Source organism: Homalodisca vitripennis, chromosome 5 (assembly GCF_021130785.1).
Source record: "Homalodisca vitripennis isolate AUS2020 chromosome 5, UT_GWSS_2.1, whole genome shotgun sequence".
NCBI lineage: Eukaryota > Metazoa > Arthropoda > Insecta > Hemiptera > Cicadellidae > Homalodisca > Homalodisca vitripennis.
Window position 1 is genome coordinate 95435386 of NC_060211.1, and position 15794 is coordinate 95451179.

At 34.4% G+C, this 15794-nt stretch overlaps 1 non-coding gene across 1 annotated transcript; it reads right to left on the reverse strand.

Moving 5' to 3' along the window:
• Positions 1-15459: 15459 nt before the first annotated feature.
• On the reverse strand, positions 15460-15531 carry Trnac-gca. Its single transcript has one exon. It is a non-coding gene; the product is annotated as a tRNA-Cys (tRNA).
• Positions 15532-15794: the final 263 nt, after the last annotated feature.

The window sequence follows — 15794 nt, forward strand, 5'->3', positions numbered from 1 at the left end:
CCTAGTTACAAGTCTCCAGGACTTAGACGTCAAAAGTATTGCACGGATGGACATACGGACGGACAACATCACGGTTTTAAGAAATCCGTGTCGGGTACTCAATAATGGAGCTCGGCTATTACTGTACTGTATTATCAATGTATAGGCTAATTGAAAATTTTTCATTCAGTATTAAATGTCCTAGTATTGTTTTATGATCGTTACGAACACCAAACCTTTGTCAGCTGTTTATATACTACTATATATGCGAGTGTTTATGAGCATGATATGACCCGGCTGCTCGTAAACTCGTCCCAGTAAGTGCTACATGTACTCACTGTCAAGGCCGGGTGGCTACGCCCTCGTGGCTCGTCCAGTTCCCAGACACATCACTGACTGAGAGCTGGATGTCTCACACCGGAAGAGCCGGCAGACCAATGGTCTCACTATTAACGTCCCAAATATAGCACAACTGATTCATAGCTGCATCAGCCCACGCTTCGCTCATAATTTATCGAACTGAATTAGGTGGGATGAAAATAGCCTCTCGCAGGGTGCTAATCAGGGCTGTCACTTGTCACCTCTCAGCTGTTGTGTGCGAGGCTGCCGTGTTGTTGGAGCCAAACTCATAAAGTAATACATATTCAGCTAGTTTAGAATACTTGTGTTAACACCTAGCGTTCAACGTGCTGTGGGAAAAACAAAGCGAAGGAGGGTTATGTACAGTATGACTTTGAACCATTCATTATTGCGTGGGTGGTACCAAACTAGATTTTTATCTTTTGTCAAAATCACTTTAATTTCTGACTTTTACTTATTACAAATTTTGATTGTAGAAATATATTATCTTTAATATCGCAAAAACTTCTTCCTTTGCAACAACTGCTCCAATTTGTTATATTTCAACGTGGTGAATCAAACGTTGCTAAAAGATATTGAAATTAACTTAACTTACTTACAGGACTTAACTCCTGCACTAATTATTTCCAACATATATTAAGGCTTCAAATGCCACTCCGATTGAGAACGAAGACCCTTTTTAAGCATTTTTAACGTGTCCAATTTCAATTCCACCGAAGTTCAGGATATTTCTTTTAGGCTTTCCAAACTCGTATTTGAAATATTGTGAGAGTTTTGATTTGTTCTCCCCCGAACAATTTGGATTCAGAAAAATGTGTGAACTACGAGGGTCATTCAATAATTAAAGAGAACGTCGTGAAAGAGAAGGTGAGCACTTCATAAACAAAATTTTAACATATGATGAAAGTTGGGTTTACTATTATGAGCCAGAAACAAAAAGGCAAAGCACGGAGTGGAAGCACATCAGCTCACCTGTCAGGAAATTTTCAAAACCCAAGCATCAGCAGGAAAAGTCGTGTTGACGGTGTTTTAGGATGCTGAAGGTCCAATATTTGTGATTATTTTTAAATTATCGTACAATTAACAGCCAATACTACTCGGATATGCTTTTGAACAAAGTGAAGCTAGTCATGAGAGAGAAACATCGTGGATCTTAGAGGAGAGGTGTGATTCTCTAACAAGACAATGCCATGTACTCGTACTACTCAACTAACCCGAGGAACCATTAAAAAAATTAGCTATAAAGTACTGCCTCATCCCCCTTACAGTCCCGATTTAGTACAAAATTATTTCTTCCACTCGTTTAGTCCGCTGAAAGAGATATTGCGTGGGAAAAGGTTCCAGGATAACGAGGACGTCAAGAAGTTTGCGTGAAATTAGCTCTAACATTAAGATAAAGAGTTCTTTGCAGCATAAATGTTCAAGCGGATTATTTTTTAAATTATTAAAAGTATTGTTTTTTAAAAATAAATTGTTTTCCCTTTAGACCTGTTTGTATCTGTAATTATTGAATGACCCTTGTATATTGATGTAATTGACTAGATTGGGGACATAAAGGTTAAATGTTGTAGACGAAAACACGCATAAAACGTTTTAGTCCACTTTCTCACATAATAAACTACTCGTACGTCCTTCATGCAACGTTATTTATTATAAATCATCGAGAAGTAAGACGTGAGTGGACTAAGTCGTGGCGGATTAGCCACGTTCCATGTTTTATTGGAAGAGGTTATCAAAATACTGTATTCCTCGGTAAGTAAAATAAAAATTATGATGCTTTATCCTGCCCTCGTCGCCACTAAAAAATTAAAATACAAAAGAAAAAAAATAGCGAATCTAAAATATTAAAAATATCTACACTGAAAACGTAATAAACAATAATACAATATCAAATAAAATGCAAAAGTAAATCAGCTGATCCTTTGTTCATAGCTGAATTTGTGTAATACAGTTTTACATTGTTGTTATGGGTAACCATAATGCCAACGAGGAAATATTTCATTGATATTTTTGCTTTCAAACATGAAGATAGCTATTTACAAGTATTCTATATATGTATAGAAACTACGCAAGAACTCAGTGTTCACGTGTTCACTTTATCATCTTATGTAAAAAAAATTGTCACCAGTTGCATAGCATTGACCCAGTTGTGGCGAATAAACGGATATAGAATTCTTTGGTTTGAATCGACCCAATTCTTCCAACGAGAACAACGGCGGCGCGGCGTGGAGCTGTGGTCTGCTTGCGGTCACATCCTTGAGTGGACGGACTATTTCCTAGAAGTTATCTCTGCGGCTCGCCTTTGCTCGTCCTGAAATGTCCAGGAATACTGAGAATACAGAAAACAGGTCACGTTGGGCCAAATTATTGCTAAGTACAATGGTTGTTGGTAATACTACGAGGGGATGAGGAAAATTTGAGGGGTAAACCACATTTCGCAATCTCGTTTGTACATTTTACACGTAAAAAATAGCGGAATCTCCGTGTGGAGAGAGAAAATCGACACATCTGTCTTACTCGTGAAATAAATCCAAGTAAGCGATTGATACCAAAAGCTGAGTCAGAGGTTAAGTGGTGATTACAGCCAAACATTTGATTGGTCCACAGAAGTCACTACGTAATGATGTTACTCACAGTTATTATTGACTGGTAACAAGCTTATTCTTATCTATTAGTCCTTATCGTTCTCTGGACTGTCAGCGGAAACATAATTCTGATTATTTTATAACAAATTAAGGAATCATCTTGTCAAATCAGCGTATTGAAACTAATCAAACAATTTTCTAACGTCATTAGAATAGTTTTTATCTTCTAACATTGTTTGTTAAGCGTTTTTGAGGGAGATAATTTTAAAGGTGTGATTAATATGTACCCGAAAGCTTTTGCGGGTTTGTTACAAATCTTATACTAGATACTAATTTGAGATATTATTTCTAAATAATCAATAACAATATTGAAAAACTAAAATGTGAAGATTAGACCGTGAAAGTATTTATCATTATTCTTATAAGAATAAAATTAATTATGAAGGCCGCAAATATAGGGAGTTTTTTATCATTAAATATATCGGAGGCTCACTAAAATATGGAGCTAAAGTTTAAATCTGTTAAAAACCACGTTTCAAAATGCAATAAGAAACTCTATATAAATTATAAAGGTTAGTATAAATACATAATCGTATATTTAAACGTTCTCTATAATGTAAGATCTTTAAATGTAACATTTTTTAATGTGAAACTAATTGAAATTTATAAGACAGTTTTAAACTTTAGCACCATGGTATCAAAGGAACCTGGGATAGACGGTCGCCAGCTAGCTAGTGAGGAGGTGTAATAAAATTTCAGATATTATAATTTGTCTTTTAATTTTCAAACAACTTTGGCCACATCCCTCTTTTCTAAAAAAGGAAAAATATGAAAAAATTGCTTGAACATTATGAGAAATTTTTACCGCAATCAATTTAGTATTACTAGTAGCATATACCAAATATCTGTAAGTATATTATTATTGAATTGCTCTTGTCTCATTCATACCAGCAACTGGGAACCCTCATGGAATACAGAATAATAATTAAGTAATTATTTTTCTGTTTAGTGTTTGATTGTAAAATATAAAATAATGCTGAATTTGATTTACGATTTGGCTATTTTGAAAGTTGACATCAATACGTAATTGTCCAAGTCCCTCTGGCATACGAGTTAGACTAAGGCTCTAGAGTTACATTGGAACGGCTGAGATAATAAGGCTCCATATTATCCAACATTTTGTGTCGTTCTTCCAAAACCACGCCGTGCTGATTATCAGTTTTGCTGAACAGCATTTATCTTCTAACTCGACTCTTCCACCGACATATGTTAAGCTGGGAATGCTGAATGACACAAACCGGTCAGCAAATGGTTTCAGCCGCCCTTGGAACAGGTTTGACGGTCTGTGGTCGGAATCTGGCCTAACCTTTGGGCCAGTGAACCAATCAAGGACCGAACTTTAGCCGGACCGGCCACGAGAGATGGCGACCATAATAACTGGTGATAGCGTACGCCATTAATACATGATCAATCACGTCGCCTTGACCGCGATCTAGCGCTACGGTTCTCCAGATCCTAGGATAATCCCCGGCGAGGTCGCGGCTGCGCGGGGTTCCCAAATATCATGTTCTTCAAGCCCAGCAACACTTATGGAGCATTCCTAATTGCATCGATGACGACTTCTATGTATTATTCAGTGGTGTAACTATAGGGAAATGAGCGGGGGCAACCCCCCCCCCAACCCTACAGCCCTAAAAATATGCATATAAAGGAAATAAAATTGTTCAACTACAGCAGTTAAATGTTTTACTGTGAATTAAGTCTATCTTGTTTATTCTAATTCATATATATCCATATATATATATATATATATATATATATATATATATATATATATATATATATATATATATATATATTCAGATTTATTCCATTCCAGTCGGTATCAAATGCGTCTCCCCCAAAGCACCCTAGTTATGTCGTTCATGTAGCTGTGGTAACCAGCTGTCATAGTGCAGCTAACTTCGAGCTCCTATTTTACTATCTATATACATAAAACAATGTCGGGTTAATTACACTATTTATAACTCAAGACTGGCTGTACCGATTACAGTCTCATGGAAAAATAAGGTAAATAGAAAAAGAAAAAGGTTTTGTATATATCAGTGTAGAATGAAAGAGTCTGTTGAATGTAATCAACGTTGCTGTGTAAACATTTTTCTATGACAGGATAACAATATGTTTTATTAAGTAAACCACTAGTTTAATTTTGTTAACATTTATAGTCTTGAAAGCATAGAGTAGCTTGGATAGTCACACTACTTCTTATGTTCCACCCTTTTCTGCAACCACTGTTAAGGACAGATTAAAAAATATCCACATAAGAAAATGTAAAGTTTCAGTAAAAGTATACTTTTAACTGCATATTTTAGTAAATATTAAGTATACGGTGCTTGTTCAGTACTGTAATGAAGATATCAAAGACAAAGTTATTAACATTTATTATGAATTTGTTATAAAACCCATCTTAGTTGCGCATACACGTGCAAAGCATAAGAAATTGAGTACTAAACCACGGGTAAATACAAGTTACTCATAAACAATCTCACACTACTAGCAGACTACGGTTATATAGTAATCTGTGTATTCACTGAGATCACAATGTGCCTGGTTATAGAATTACATCAATTTCCTATTTTATTAAAACCTTCAAACTCCAAGTATGGTTATAAAACATTGCTTTAGGGTTTTTCCTGTTTTTAAGAAAGTTCTCACGAAGGGTTGATACTTTGAAATATAAAAGCGTTAACATTACCAAATTTCTATTGCACCTCCTTCGTTATTGCAACTGTATTTTTTGGCGGTAAGCAAGGGTTAATTTTTGCCCCAATGTAAATCAGTACCTAAATTAAATAACTATTAGTCCTCATACAACAATAGCGTGGTATTAGACACTAGTTCACGGCTCTAGAAAAAAGTATAAATCCAAAATTATGATTCTAAAACAAACTAAATTGTAGTAAACCGTTCTGATTAGAACGTATGATAAGTATTGATTAACCGAGGAATCCGTAGCCGATCAATTTACAAGATGTGCCTCTATAGAATTTATGCTGTTATATTTTGAAGACACAGTAGAGGATTCGATCGCTCTGAGAAGACGTAATTACAGTGAGTCACGCGATGTTACTGAGTGGTAGGAGAATATTTGGGGCAGCGTTTATTCTGGTAGGTAGAGAATTGATAAAGTTGAGCTCTCAGTCTGCTGCGTACAAGAACATGAAAACTTTGCATGACCCAGCAAACTGGGTTAATGGTCCGTCAGCACGCTTATGGGAAAATCTGGCATGAGAGGTAGTCAGTTTAATCGTTAAATGTGTTAGTCCCACAACTGCCCACAAGGTGAAATGTACATAGAGAAATCGTTATAACGATTTTAAACAGTGTTCATTCTATGCACTCGTTTGCTCGTTGCTTTATTTGAACTATTGCTCATTTGAACATCCAAATTACTCGAATGTATAGAGGTTTACTGATATTTTTTCATATTTCACAACATTTAAATACCTGTATATATTTAACAAATTTTTAATTAAGTATAATTGTTATAATTTTTATAAACAGCGCTTTATAAAGGATCGATTGCGAGAGAACAGTTCTCTTCAACTAGATCCATCACCTCCCCCTCCCTCCCTCCACCACCCCCCAACAAAACTAAGTCCTAGTTACGCCACTGTAAGAAGAACTAAACAGATTTCCCACAAACTCAACCCTTGAGAACAGTGTTAAATATTTTAATGAATTTTTAACTCCGGATTGTGTCAACATTTGTAGGTCTGGTGTTCGATGCTCAAATTCTTAAAATTTTAACATACGTAATATTATAACTTTACGGGACTTAACATTTTTTATTTTAAATGTATGACTGAAAAACTATGAAATGTTATGTATCATACCCCATCATCATTATCATTGACAAAATAATTTGGAAGTTTTGGGTTGGACTGGAAAAAATGTATTTGGTAAAACAATTGTGTTGCATAGCATCATAATACTGAGTTTACTATAAAAATAATGAAGACACATTTTATCCCCACACTTGCGGACAGCATTGTATAATGCATAAAATACTGCAGTTAACAGTTTCGGGCGTCATTTTTACAATAAAAAATATATTTAGATTTGGTTTTTACTAAAGTGTCTGTCATCTTTATAATCATGAATAATATTACACAAGTTTGCATTAAAGAAACTTGAAAATTAAATCTTTGAAATGACGACTTTAGACCATGCTTAAATATTCATAATTACTTTTAAATGTTAGTAATAAATTGCTGATTATGTGGGGGAAATATTTATATCACTATTTGTAGAACAATATGTTTTCTTACAATCGATTTGAAATATGTTATATGAAACACAAACGTAAACCAAACTCTTAATGTGCTGTAAGGAAAATGGGAATTTATAGATAGTTTGTTTACTTATCTCTATATGGTAAGTATTTTGGTAAAACTACTTTTTAGTGGTTTTAGGCCTCGCTTTAGTTTATATAACCTTAAATGTCTCAGAGTTCATTAGAAATATTACCACTGCCCTTATGACGTAACTATTGTGAAGTTGGATTTATATGATTAATTGGGGGGAAATTTCCAGTTATTTGACAATTAATAGATGGAGGAAAGATAATTTTTAATTTAATTTTATTTTCCAATTTTCAAATATAAGATATTTGGCCTTTTAAGAGAATGTTAGTGTTTTAAAATATCCAATAATAAAATACATGCACTTTACAATTGGAAGACATTTATATGTGGACAAAAATCTGTAGAATAAAATGTTAGAGTACCTGGTTGTAATATTACTGTTATGGTAACATCCCAGAAACTGTATGCGGTGGTTATTGTGGAAGAGTACCTGGTTGTAATATTACTGTTATGGTAACATCCCAGAAACTGTATGCGGTGGTTATTGTGGAAGAGTACCTGGTTGTAATATTACTGTTATGGTAACATCCCAGAAACTGTATGCGGTGGTTATTGTGGAAGAGTACCTGGTTGTAATATTACTGTTATGGTAACATCCCAGAAACTGTATGCGGTGGTTATTGTGGAAGAGTACCTGGTTGTAATATTACTGTTATGGTAACATCCCAGAAACTGTATGCGGTGGTTATTGTGGAAGAGTACCTGGTTGTAATATTACTGTTATGGTAACATCCCAGAAACTGTATGCGGTGGTTATTGTGGAAGAGTACCTGGTTGTAATATTACTGTTATGGTAACATCCCAGAAACTGTATGCGGTGGTTATTGTGGAAGAGTACCTGGTTGTAATATTACTGTTATGGTAACATCCCAGAAACTGTATGCGGTGGTTATTGTGGAAGAGTACCTGGTTGTAATATTACTGTTATGGTAACATCCCAGAAACTGTATGCGGTGGTTATTGTGGAAGAGTACCTGGTTGTAATATTACTGTTATGGTAACATCCCAGAAACTGTATGCGGTGGTTATTGTGGAAGAGTACCTGGTTGTAATATTACTGTTATGGTAACATCCCAGAAACTGTATGCGGTGGTTATTGTGGAAGAGTACCTGATTGTAATATTACTGTTATGGTAACATCCCAGAAACTGTATGCGGTGGTTATTGTGGAAGAGTACCTGGTTGTAATATTACTGTTATGGTAACATCCCAGAAACTGTATGCGGTGGTTATTGTGGAAGAGTACCTGATTGTAATATTACTGTTATGGTAACATCCCAGAAACTGTATGCGGTGGTTATTGTGGAAGAGTACCTGGTTGTAATATTACTGTTATGGTAACACCCCAGAAACTGTATGCGGTGGTTATTGTGGAAGAGTACCTGGTTGTAATATTACTGTTATGGTAACATCCCAGAAACTGTATGCGGTGGTTATTGTGGAAGAGTACCTGGTTGTAATATTACTGTTTATGGTAACATCCCAGAAACTGTATGCGGTGGTTATTGTGGAAGAGTACCTGGTTGTAATATTACTGTTATGGTAACATCCCAGAAACTGTATGCGGTGGTTATTGTGGAAGAGTACCTGGTTGTAATATTACTGTTATGGTAACACCCCAGAAACTGTATGCGGTGGTTATTGTGGAAGAGTACCTGGTTGTAATATTACTGTTATGGTAACATCCCAGAAACTGTATGCGGTGGTTATTGTGGAAGATGTCGCACAGGAAAATTATAGCAGATATTTCCCCCTCGTAACATCTGTTTGGCATAGTCTGAATAATATAATTTACGCATAAACAGGGACCGCCTCACGGATATATACATGAATATGTGAGATGTTAAGCATTAGGAAGTCTAGACTCCTGTGTAGGTAGGACCTTCGATTGTATAGATATAACTTCCTTTGCTCAGGTTTGAGGCAGGCAAAAAGTAAGCGCTTGGACTGCCATCTGTGGAGTGAGAGGCCCAGGTTGCAAATATTTGAACGTAGTTACGTGGCGCAGCGCAGTGTCGTATCTCAAAACTCACTGAAATGATTCTCCGGACCTCAGCTCATCGTCCGTATGGTACAATTACCCACCTAAAACCCTAATCTTCGAATTCCCCCAAGCTACATAAAACCCATTATACTAATTCTTCTTAGTTTTTCTTACCCAAATACACATAATAATATATAGCCTAGTTTTATTTTTAATTTAATTTTTTGTTTGAATAAGTACTATCAAAAATTCGGTTTTTTCAAAAATAAACGAAATATACTTATGTCAAAATAGATAATTTATCAATTACACAAATCTTTACCAATATTTATAGTAATGACTCAGAATTCATTTTTATCTGTTGCTGTGTTAGGACTTCAATAAATATGTTTATTAAAATCGTAAGATAAGTATAAAACTTAATTGTTGTAATTATTTTCAACAATATTTAGTTTTAAGTATAGGTTTTCCCTCTATACCTATTGATGAACATATTTACTCACCACTATTAATGGAAGGAAAGCATTTGTTTCTTAAATTTTATAATGTCCGACGTTTTGGGAAGAAATGTCGAAATTTTTAACCTTAAGGGTTGGTTCAACGTACTTCAGGCGATTTCTCTTGACAGTTTTTATGTTACAAAGTGTAGAAAGTTTTTGTTCATACAAATAAGTAGTAAAAAAGGTACAAGATGTTTGAGGGATCTGTTTGCTGAAATATGTGAATCCCGACCAGGCAAGAAACCAAAAATGCATCAAATCATTCACTTCTTTGAAGATTATTTCCCAATTCCTACTGCAATACAAATCTACCAGTTGATTTTGTTCAGTTTCAGAGAGGTCAAGTAAGGCTGGCAATATCTTGTTGTCTGGAAGCGTGTCTTATCCAGTCAATGTTTGCATCTGGTACAGGACAACCCTTCCTCAATGTACTTGCTAAGTCAGTCATATGATCAACAATCCTCTATTGAATCACAACACGTAGACTTTCCTCAAACTTTGTTAGAAACTGTTATAACACAGGCAATGATGTGCATGAATTTCTTTCAACTCGATTTGCCCACAGCTTCAGTTTTCAATAATTACTTCGATTTTGTCTTCTATTACTAGTATGTCATGTAGGCCATTGGAGCTTCACGTTTACAACATTCAAATGTGTAACTTAAAAAACTGCCAAGTACGCTATTTATTTGGCAGAGCCACGAAAAGTCATGAACTCTTAAATTGACTTTCCGTGTTTTCGATTAAAAATAAATATTCTTACTTCATCTCTTAGTTTGACAAAAAACGCGTGAGAACGTTTCCTCGAGAAAGCCAGCGAACGCTGTGTGTAAAAACAGGTATACGGTCTCACTTTTCATTTTCTGACATAGCTGGAAAAAATGCTAGAGTTTAAATGTCGCGAATTAATATAGGTAGGTGAAAATTTTGACGAGATCGTCAAGTACAGTTTTAAGGTCACTTCACATTTTCTTCACTTCTATATGTATTGAACAGTGTGTTCACTTGACGTTTGGCGTTACATCCATCAGAAGGGCCATTAATCCAGTTTTAACGATTAACAGCATATATTTTTCTACGTTTAATAGGCTAGCTCCGCGGACCCCGCTGGTATGTCCTTGCGGATCTCTGGGGGTCCTCGGACCACACGTTTAGAGACTCTAACCTAGACAATAATATTAAGCAAATAGAGTATGCCATACCTGTAATATTTCTTATATTAAAACTCTATATATCTATCGGACTATATATATCTCAATTTGAGTAATCGTAAACACAGACTTGTCAATGTTAACCTCGGGTAGAAGTTATTATACAATATAACCGTACCAGTGCGGCGGACAAAACCTGGCCTACCTTTAAAATTATAATATCCTTTGTTTAAAGTTATATTTATGAAGGGTAATAACATTTCGGAATTTCGCCATCGTTGTTTTGTTACAAAAACTGAAAGACTGTGTTTCGATAACTGCTGTCTGTTCTCTTACTCACGTGTCACAGTCTCAAGACATGACGTTAAGTATGCACAATGACAAAAAAAAATTACGCTAAAATCGTACTTGACGGTAGAAAAGTTGTACATTTAGGCCTACATGTTGATAGTCACAGTGATGTGGCAGCTCTCTTGTTGTTGACAAATCAATAGCTGCTTATTTGAGTATTAAAAACAAACAACAGGAAAACTTATACTTTAAAACAGATTAACAGAAGAACGAATTTAAAATAGGCTAATATTATTAAATTACAATTTAAGTATATCTCATCAATACCAAGTATTTACTATTTTAGTCCCTATTGTCGCGTTCAAATCAATTTGGTTTTGTATCCTATATCTTTAACGTGATACGCACGAGTACTTACTAACAGTTCTAGCCCATTTTCATCTATTAGTTTACAAAAAGATAAAAACTGACTTATTAATTATATAGATTTAATACTCTGAATGTGAATTAGGAGATACGAGTATGGCCATAACGAGATCATAAGGGTAACAAATAATGCAAAAGCGTCATTATTATTGTTTTTAAATTAATTGACTTGTATTTAAGGACTAATAGTTACTTTCGTGGGACGAAACACATTTAATTCTACTCTATCAGACTTTGTAATAAATAGTAATAAAAACATTTTAAGTACGTGCTAATTTTAAGTAACTAAAGTAGCAATTCAAACATTGAAATAATCATTACCTTACCTTCTAAGATGAGTTGAATTGAGCAAAGCCTTTTATTGAGAACAAATGTAATGCAATTAATTATATCTATTATTTCAAAAGCGAAATCGATTAAGAATACTACTGTTGAAAATCGTAGATACGAATCTGCAATACACATAACAAGAAATTACTTGAGACAAGGTTAGAAGGAGTCTGACAAGTGGTGCGCTCTGGTAGCGAAATGACTAACCAAAGAGATACAATAAGCTAATCACAGTACATTGTTATCTCACACTACTTGACAGACATGTTGAGGAGTAGTGTATTACTCTGATTTCTGTATTACTCTGTATTACTCGTATATAGGAGTATTGCATAAAGTTAATTATTAAATATTAATAGGTGTAAGTAATCTATATTTAAAAAAACTAGGTATCAATATATTTTCCGATAATTAAAAAAAGCTAGTGTGAATTCGTTAAGAGTAGATGAGTTAATAGAAATGCATATGTATATTAATGCATATTAATTTATTACGTATATTAACGTAAATGAATATTTTCCCAGAGATCTGGCAATGTTTTGCAAAAAATACAGATTCTAAACGAGGAATAGCAGGAATGGGAATTGGATATTTAACTATAAAGTAAAAAGCCTCTAACGAAGTATAATAAGTATTACTTTATTCTATGTAATACGCATGTCAGATCACGGAGCTTTGAAAAATACAGATTAATTGCAGTGTAATGGTAATAAAACAAGATAGCCTAAAAATTTAACCAAAAAGAAATATTTAATCCTTTCCACAATTTTTTGATACACGAGTAGGCCTACAACTACATTCCAATAGCAACATGCATTTTTACTAAAACATATATAGAACCTCAAAAACACAATATATATATATATATAATGACTTCCTAAAACATGTTGACTATATTTCTAATATCCCCACTCCCCTTCAATATTGTCATGAGTGGTTCACTTATAACTTAAAATTGCACTTAAAAGAGACTCAGCTTTGGTAGGAAATAAACTTTCCTTAAAAAAAAGTAGTGGTTATGTTCGTCACGGTTTTGTTTGATGGCACACAAGTTTAATCAGACCTTTTGCTACGTTGTCGTTGATGTTAATCTCCGATTACGGAACGTCTACAATCGTCTTCACTACAAAGCTGAAAATGGTTAGGGAGTGCTTCCTACCCGATTGGATAACCGTTGCCTGACGTAGCACATCTGTGTTACAAAGTATGATGTTGCGTGACGGAACCATAACTCAAAGCACAATATTCACAATAACACTGAACCAGTTCCAGACAATCACAGAGAAGCAACAGAGAGAAAGCGGAATTAAAGCTCGTGTTTGGCATAAAACTCCATTTCGACACGGGCATAATCGAGTTCGGTGTTGGTGCACGTCACTTCAGACGATATCTCATTCATTCCTTAGCGATACCTGTTCAACAAGCTTAACAACACTTGGTCTTCACTTGTGTGTATAACTTACAGATATAAATATAAAAATTAGCATTTCAGTAGACTGTACAGAGAACAAAACAAACAATGCATTGTTCGTATGCCTATTCAATGTAATAATCTTGCTAATGTAGCCTACCACGAATTCTTCAATCTAGACAAATTACTAGACTCACCGTGGTTGTTTGTTTACGTAACAATATACATATAGCCTACGTACTGTTTGTCACGGTCTATGTAGTTTGATGAGAGCATTTCCGGAATGATATCACAGTCAAGGTCAGCGTCGTGGAAACATAATTCTACAGGACATATTGAGGTTTATTTTAGGCCATCATTACTATAATATATATATGTCCATTGATTTATTAACAACTTCCATGTTTCTAGTCAAGCCTCATTAAAGTTACAACTAAAACATGTGTGCATTCCTAGGTTTAGAAATGGCCTTCAACAAACCCATTTCACAGGCTTGATATTTTCACGGAAATCAGGAAAATATGTTTCTACTGCATTGAATCTCTGTAACTTTCTGTCACCGAGTCTTGTAAAATGAATTAATTTAAAAGTTAATAACCTTGCGTTAGTTGCTCATAGTACTTGGTTTCGTGCGCTGGGTAATGATGGTAATGCTATTACACAAATGTCAATCTGAACTATTATATTGTCTAATTGACCTTTAGAATACCCTCCTCCATTATAGTGGGGGAATAGTGTTGTAATGATCGTCAGGCCATTGATGGGTTTTATTTGCGTTCTGTAATATTTTAAAATTTTATTGTTCTTGATTATTACAGAAATAAATAGACGAAGCTTACTTTAATCATTGAACTGAAATTAATGTTCTATTTTGCCACTAATGTTTAACAATTATGTTTGGAATTTTAATACGTCACAAATTTAAAAAGTATATACAGTATTTTGATATTTACAAAAACGTTTTGACTAGTTTCACATTGAAAATATAATATATTTAGTTCGATATATTTAAGTTTGTTTTGTTTTATCTACATATATTTTTTTTCTATTCGTGTCACAGCATAATAAAGCAGTAAAAATAAATTTACCAATAATTGAGGACGCCGTGGAAGCCACACAAGTTTCTCCTTAGTTTTACTTACAGACGGGTCGCGATCCTGGCAGAAGACGCACCACACTACGGGGCAACTGTAAGTGTAAACTAACCGACCTGTTGGTGACAACAAGGTGGTAAACAGTGAAGATAGTCACGTGATATGTGACTGCTACAACTTTCAGCGCTTCTTGTGTGTGCCCTGTGTGGGTGTGTGGGTGGGTGGCACCTAATCTGTACTTATGTTTCAACACAACTTTTGAAATCACAATGTAATTGGATGAAATGTAAGGTGACCCAAACCATAAATGAATATACTCATTAATTACTGATACTGCAGTCTCACTTAATTGCACACATAAAGTTAGTTTCCAAATTGTATATAGTAAAATATTGACCAAATACACTTTTTTCATAAACCATTATGCGCGAAAATTAATGAAACGTAAATTATAGTATTGTCCAATAGAAAACTATTTTCCATTGTAAAATAATAATTAAATAATTTGAAGAGCATATTCTGATAATTAGTTAGAACTTGTGGAATTTTCCAGTGTTAATAAATGCTTCTAAACAAGGATTCTATTTATAGTCTAGAAGCATAGAACCAATTTGCACTGTATAAACACTCAACATGGGTTTTCTTGAAATGTATAAATGAATTTTCGTAAAGAAGAAATCGATTGGTAGCAACGCTGGTTTTATGGGGATTACAATAGGAAGGTACAATAGGGTTACAAAATAATATGAAATTATAACATTTTCTCAGAATAATATAATCTTCTTTATATATTTAATGATTATTTAAAATCCGTAAGAATGAAGTTTAGTAATGAAAAATAAATTAGTGTTGAAATATAATAATTAAAAAAAATTAATAAAGATTCTTTTGAAATATAAGTATTACGGAAGCAAAAAGTTAAGGGGGCACCCGGGTTTGAACCGGGGACCTCTCGATCTGCAGTCGAATGCTCTACCACTGAGCTATACCCCCGATGGAAGAAGACGCTAAGAAAGCATATCCTAACTGTAATTCCAAACGTTTATGTTAATAAATAATTATTGAATGTCTTTTGTAATTATTGTACAATAATTAGAGCAAGACTATACAATTCGAAAAACCTCGACCGAAAGTCGGCGACAGAAAAGCTTGGGTATCGAGACCTAGGAATATGGTGCATAATATACGATCAGAAATTTCTGCTTTTACATACGCGTTTACAAGTGGAAAGCGATATTTTATTTACGCTAGGCTAC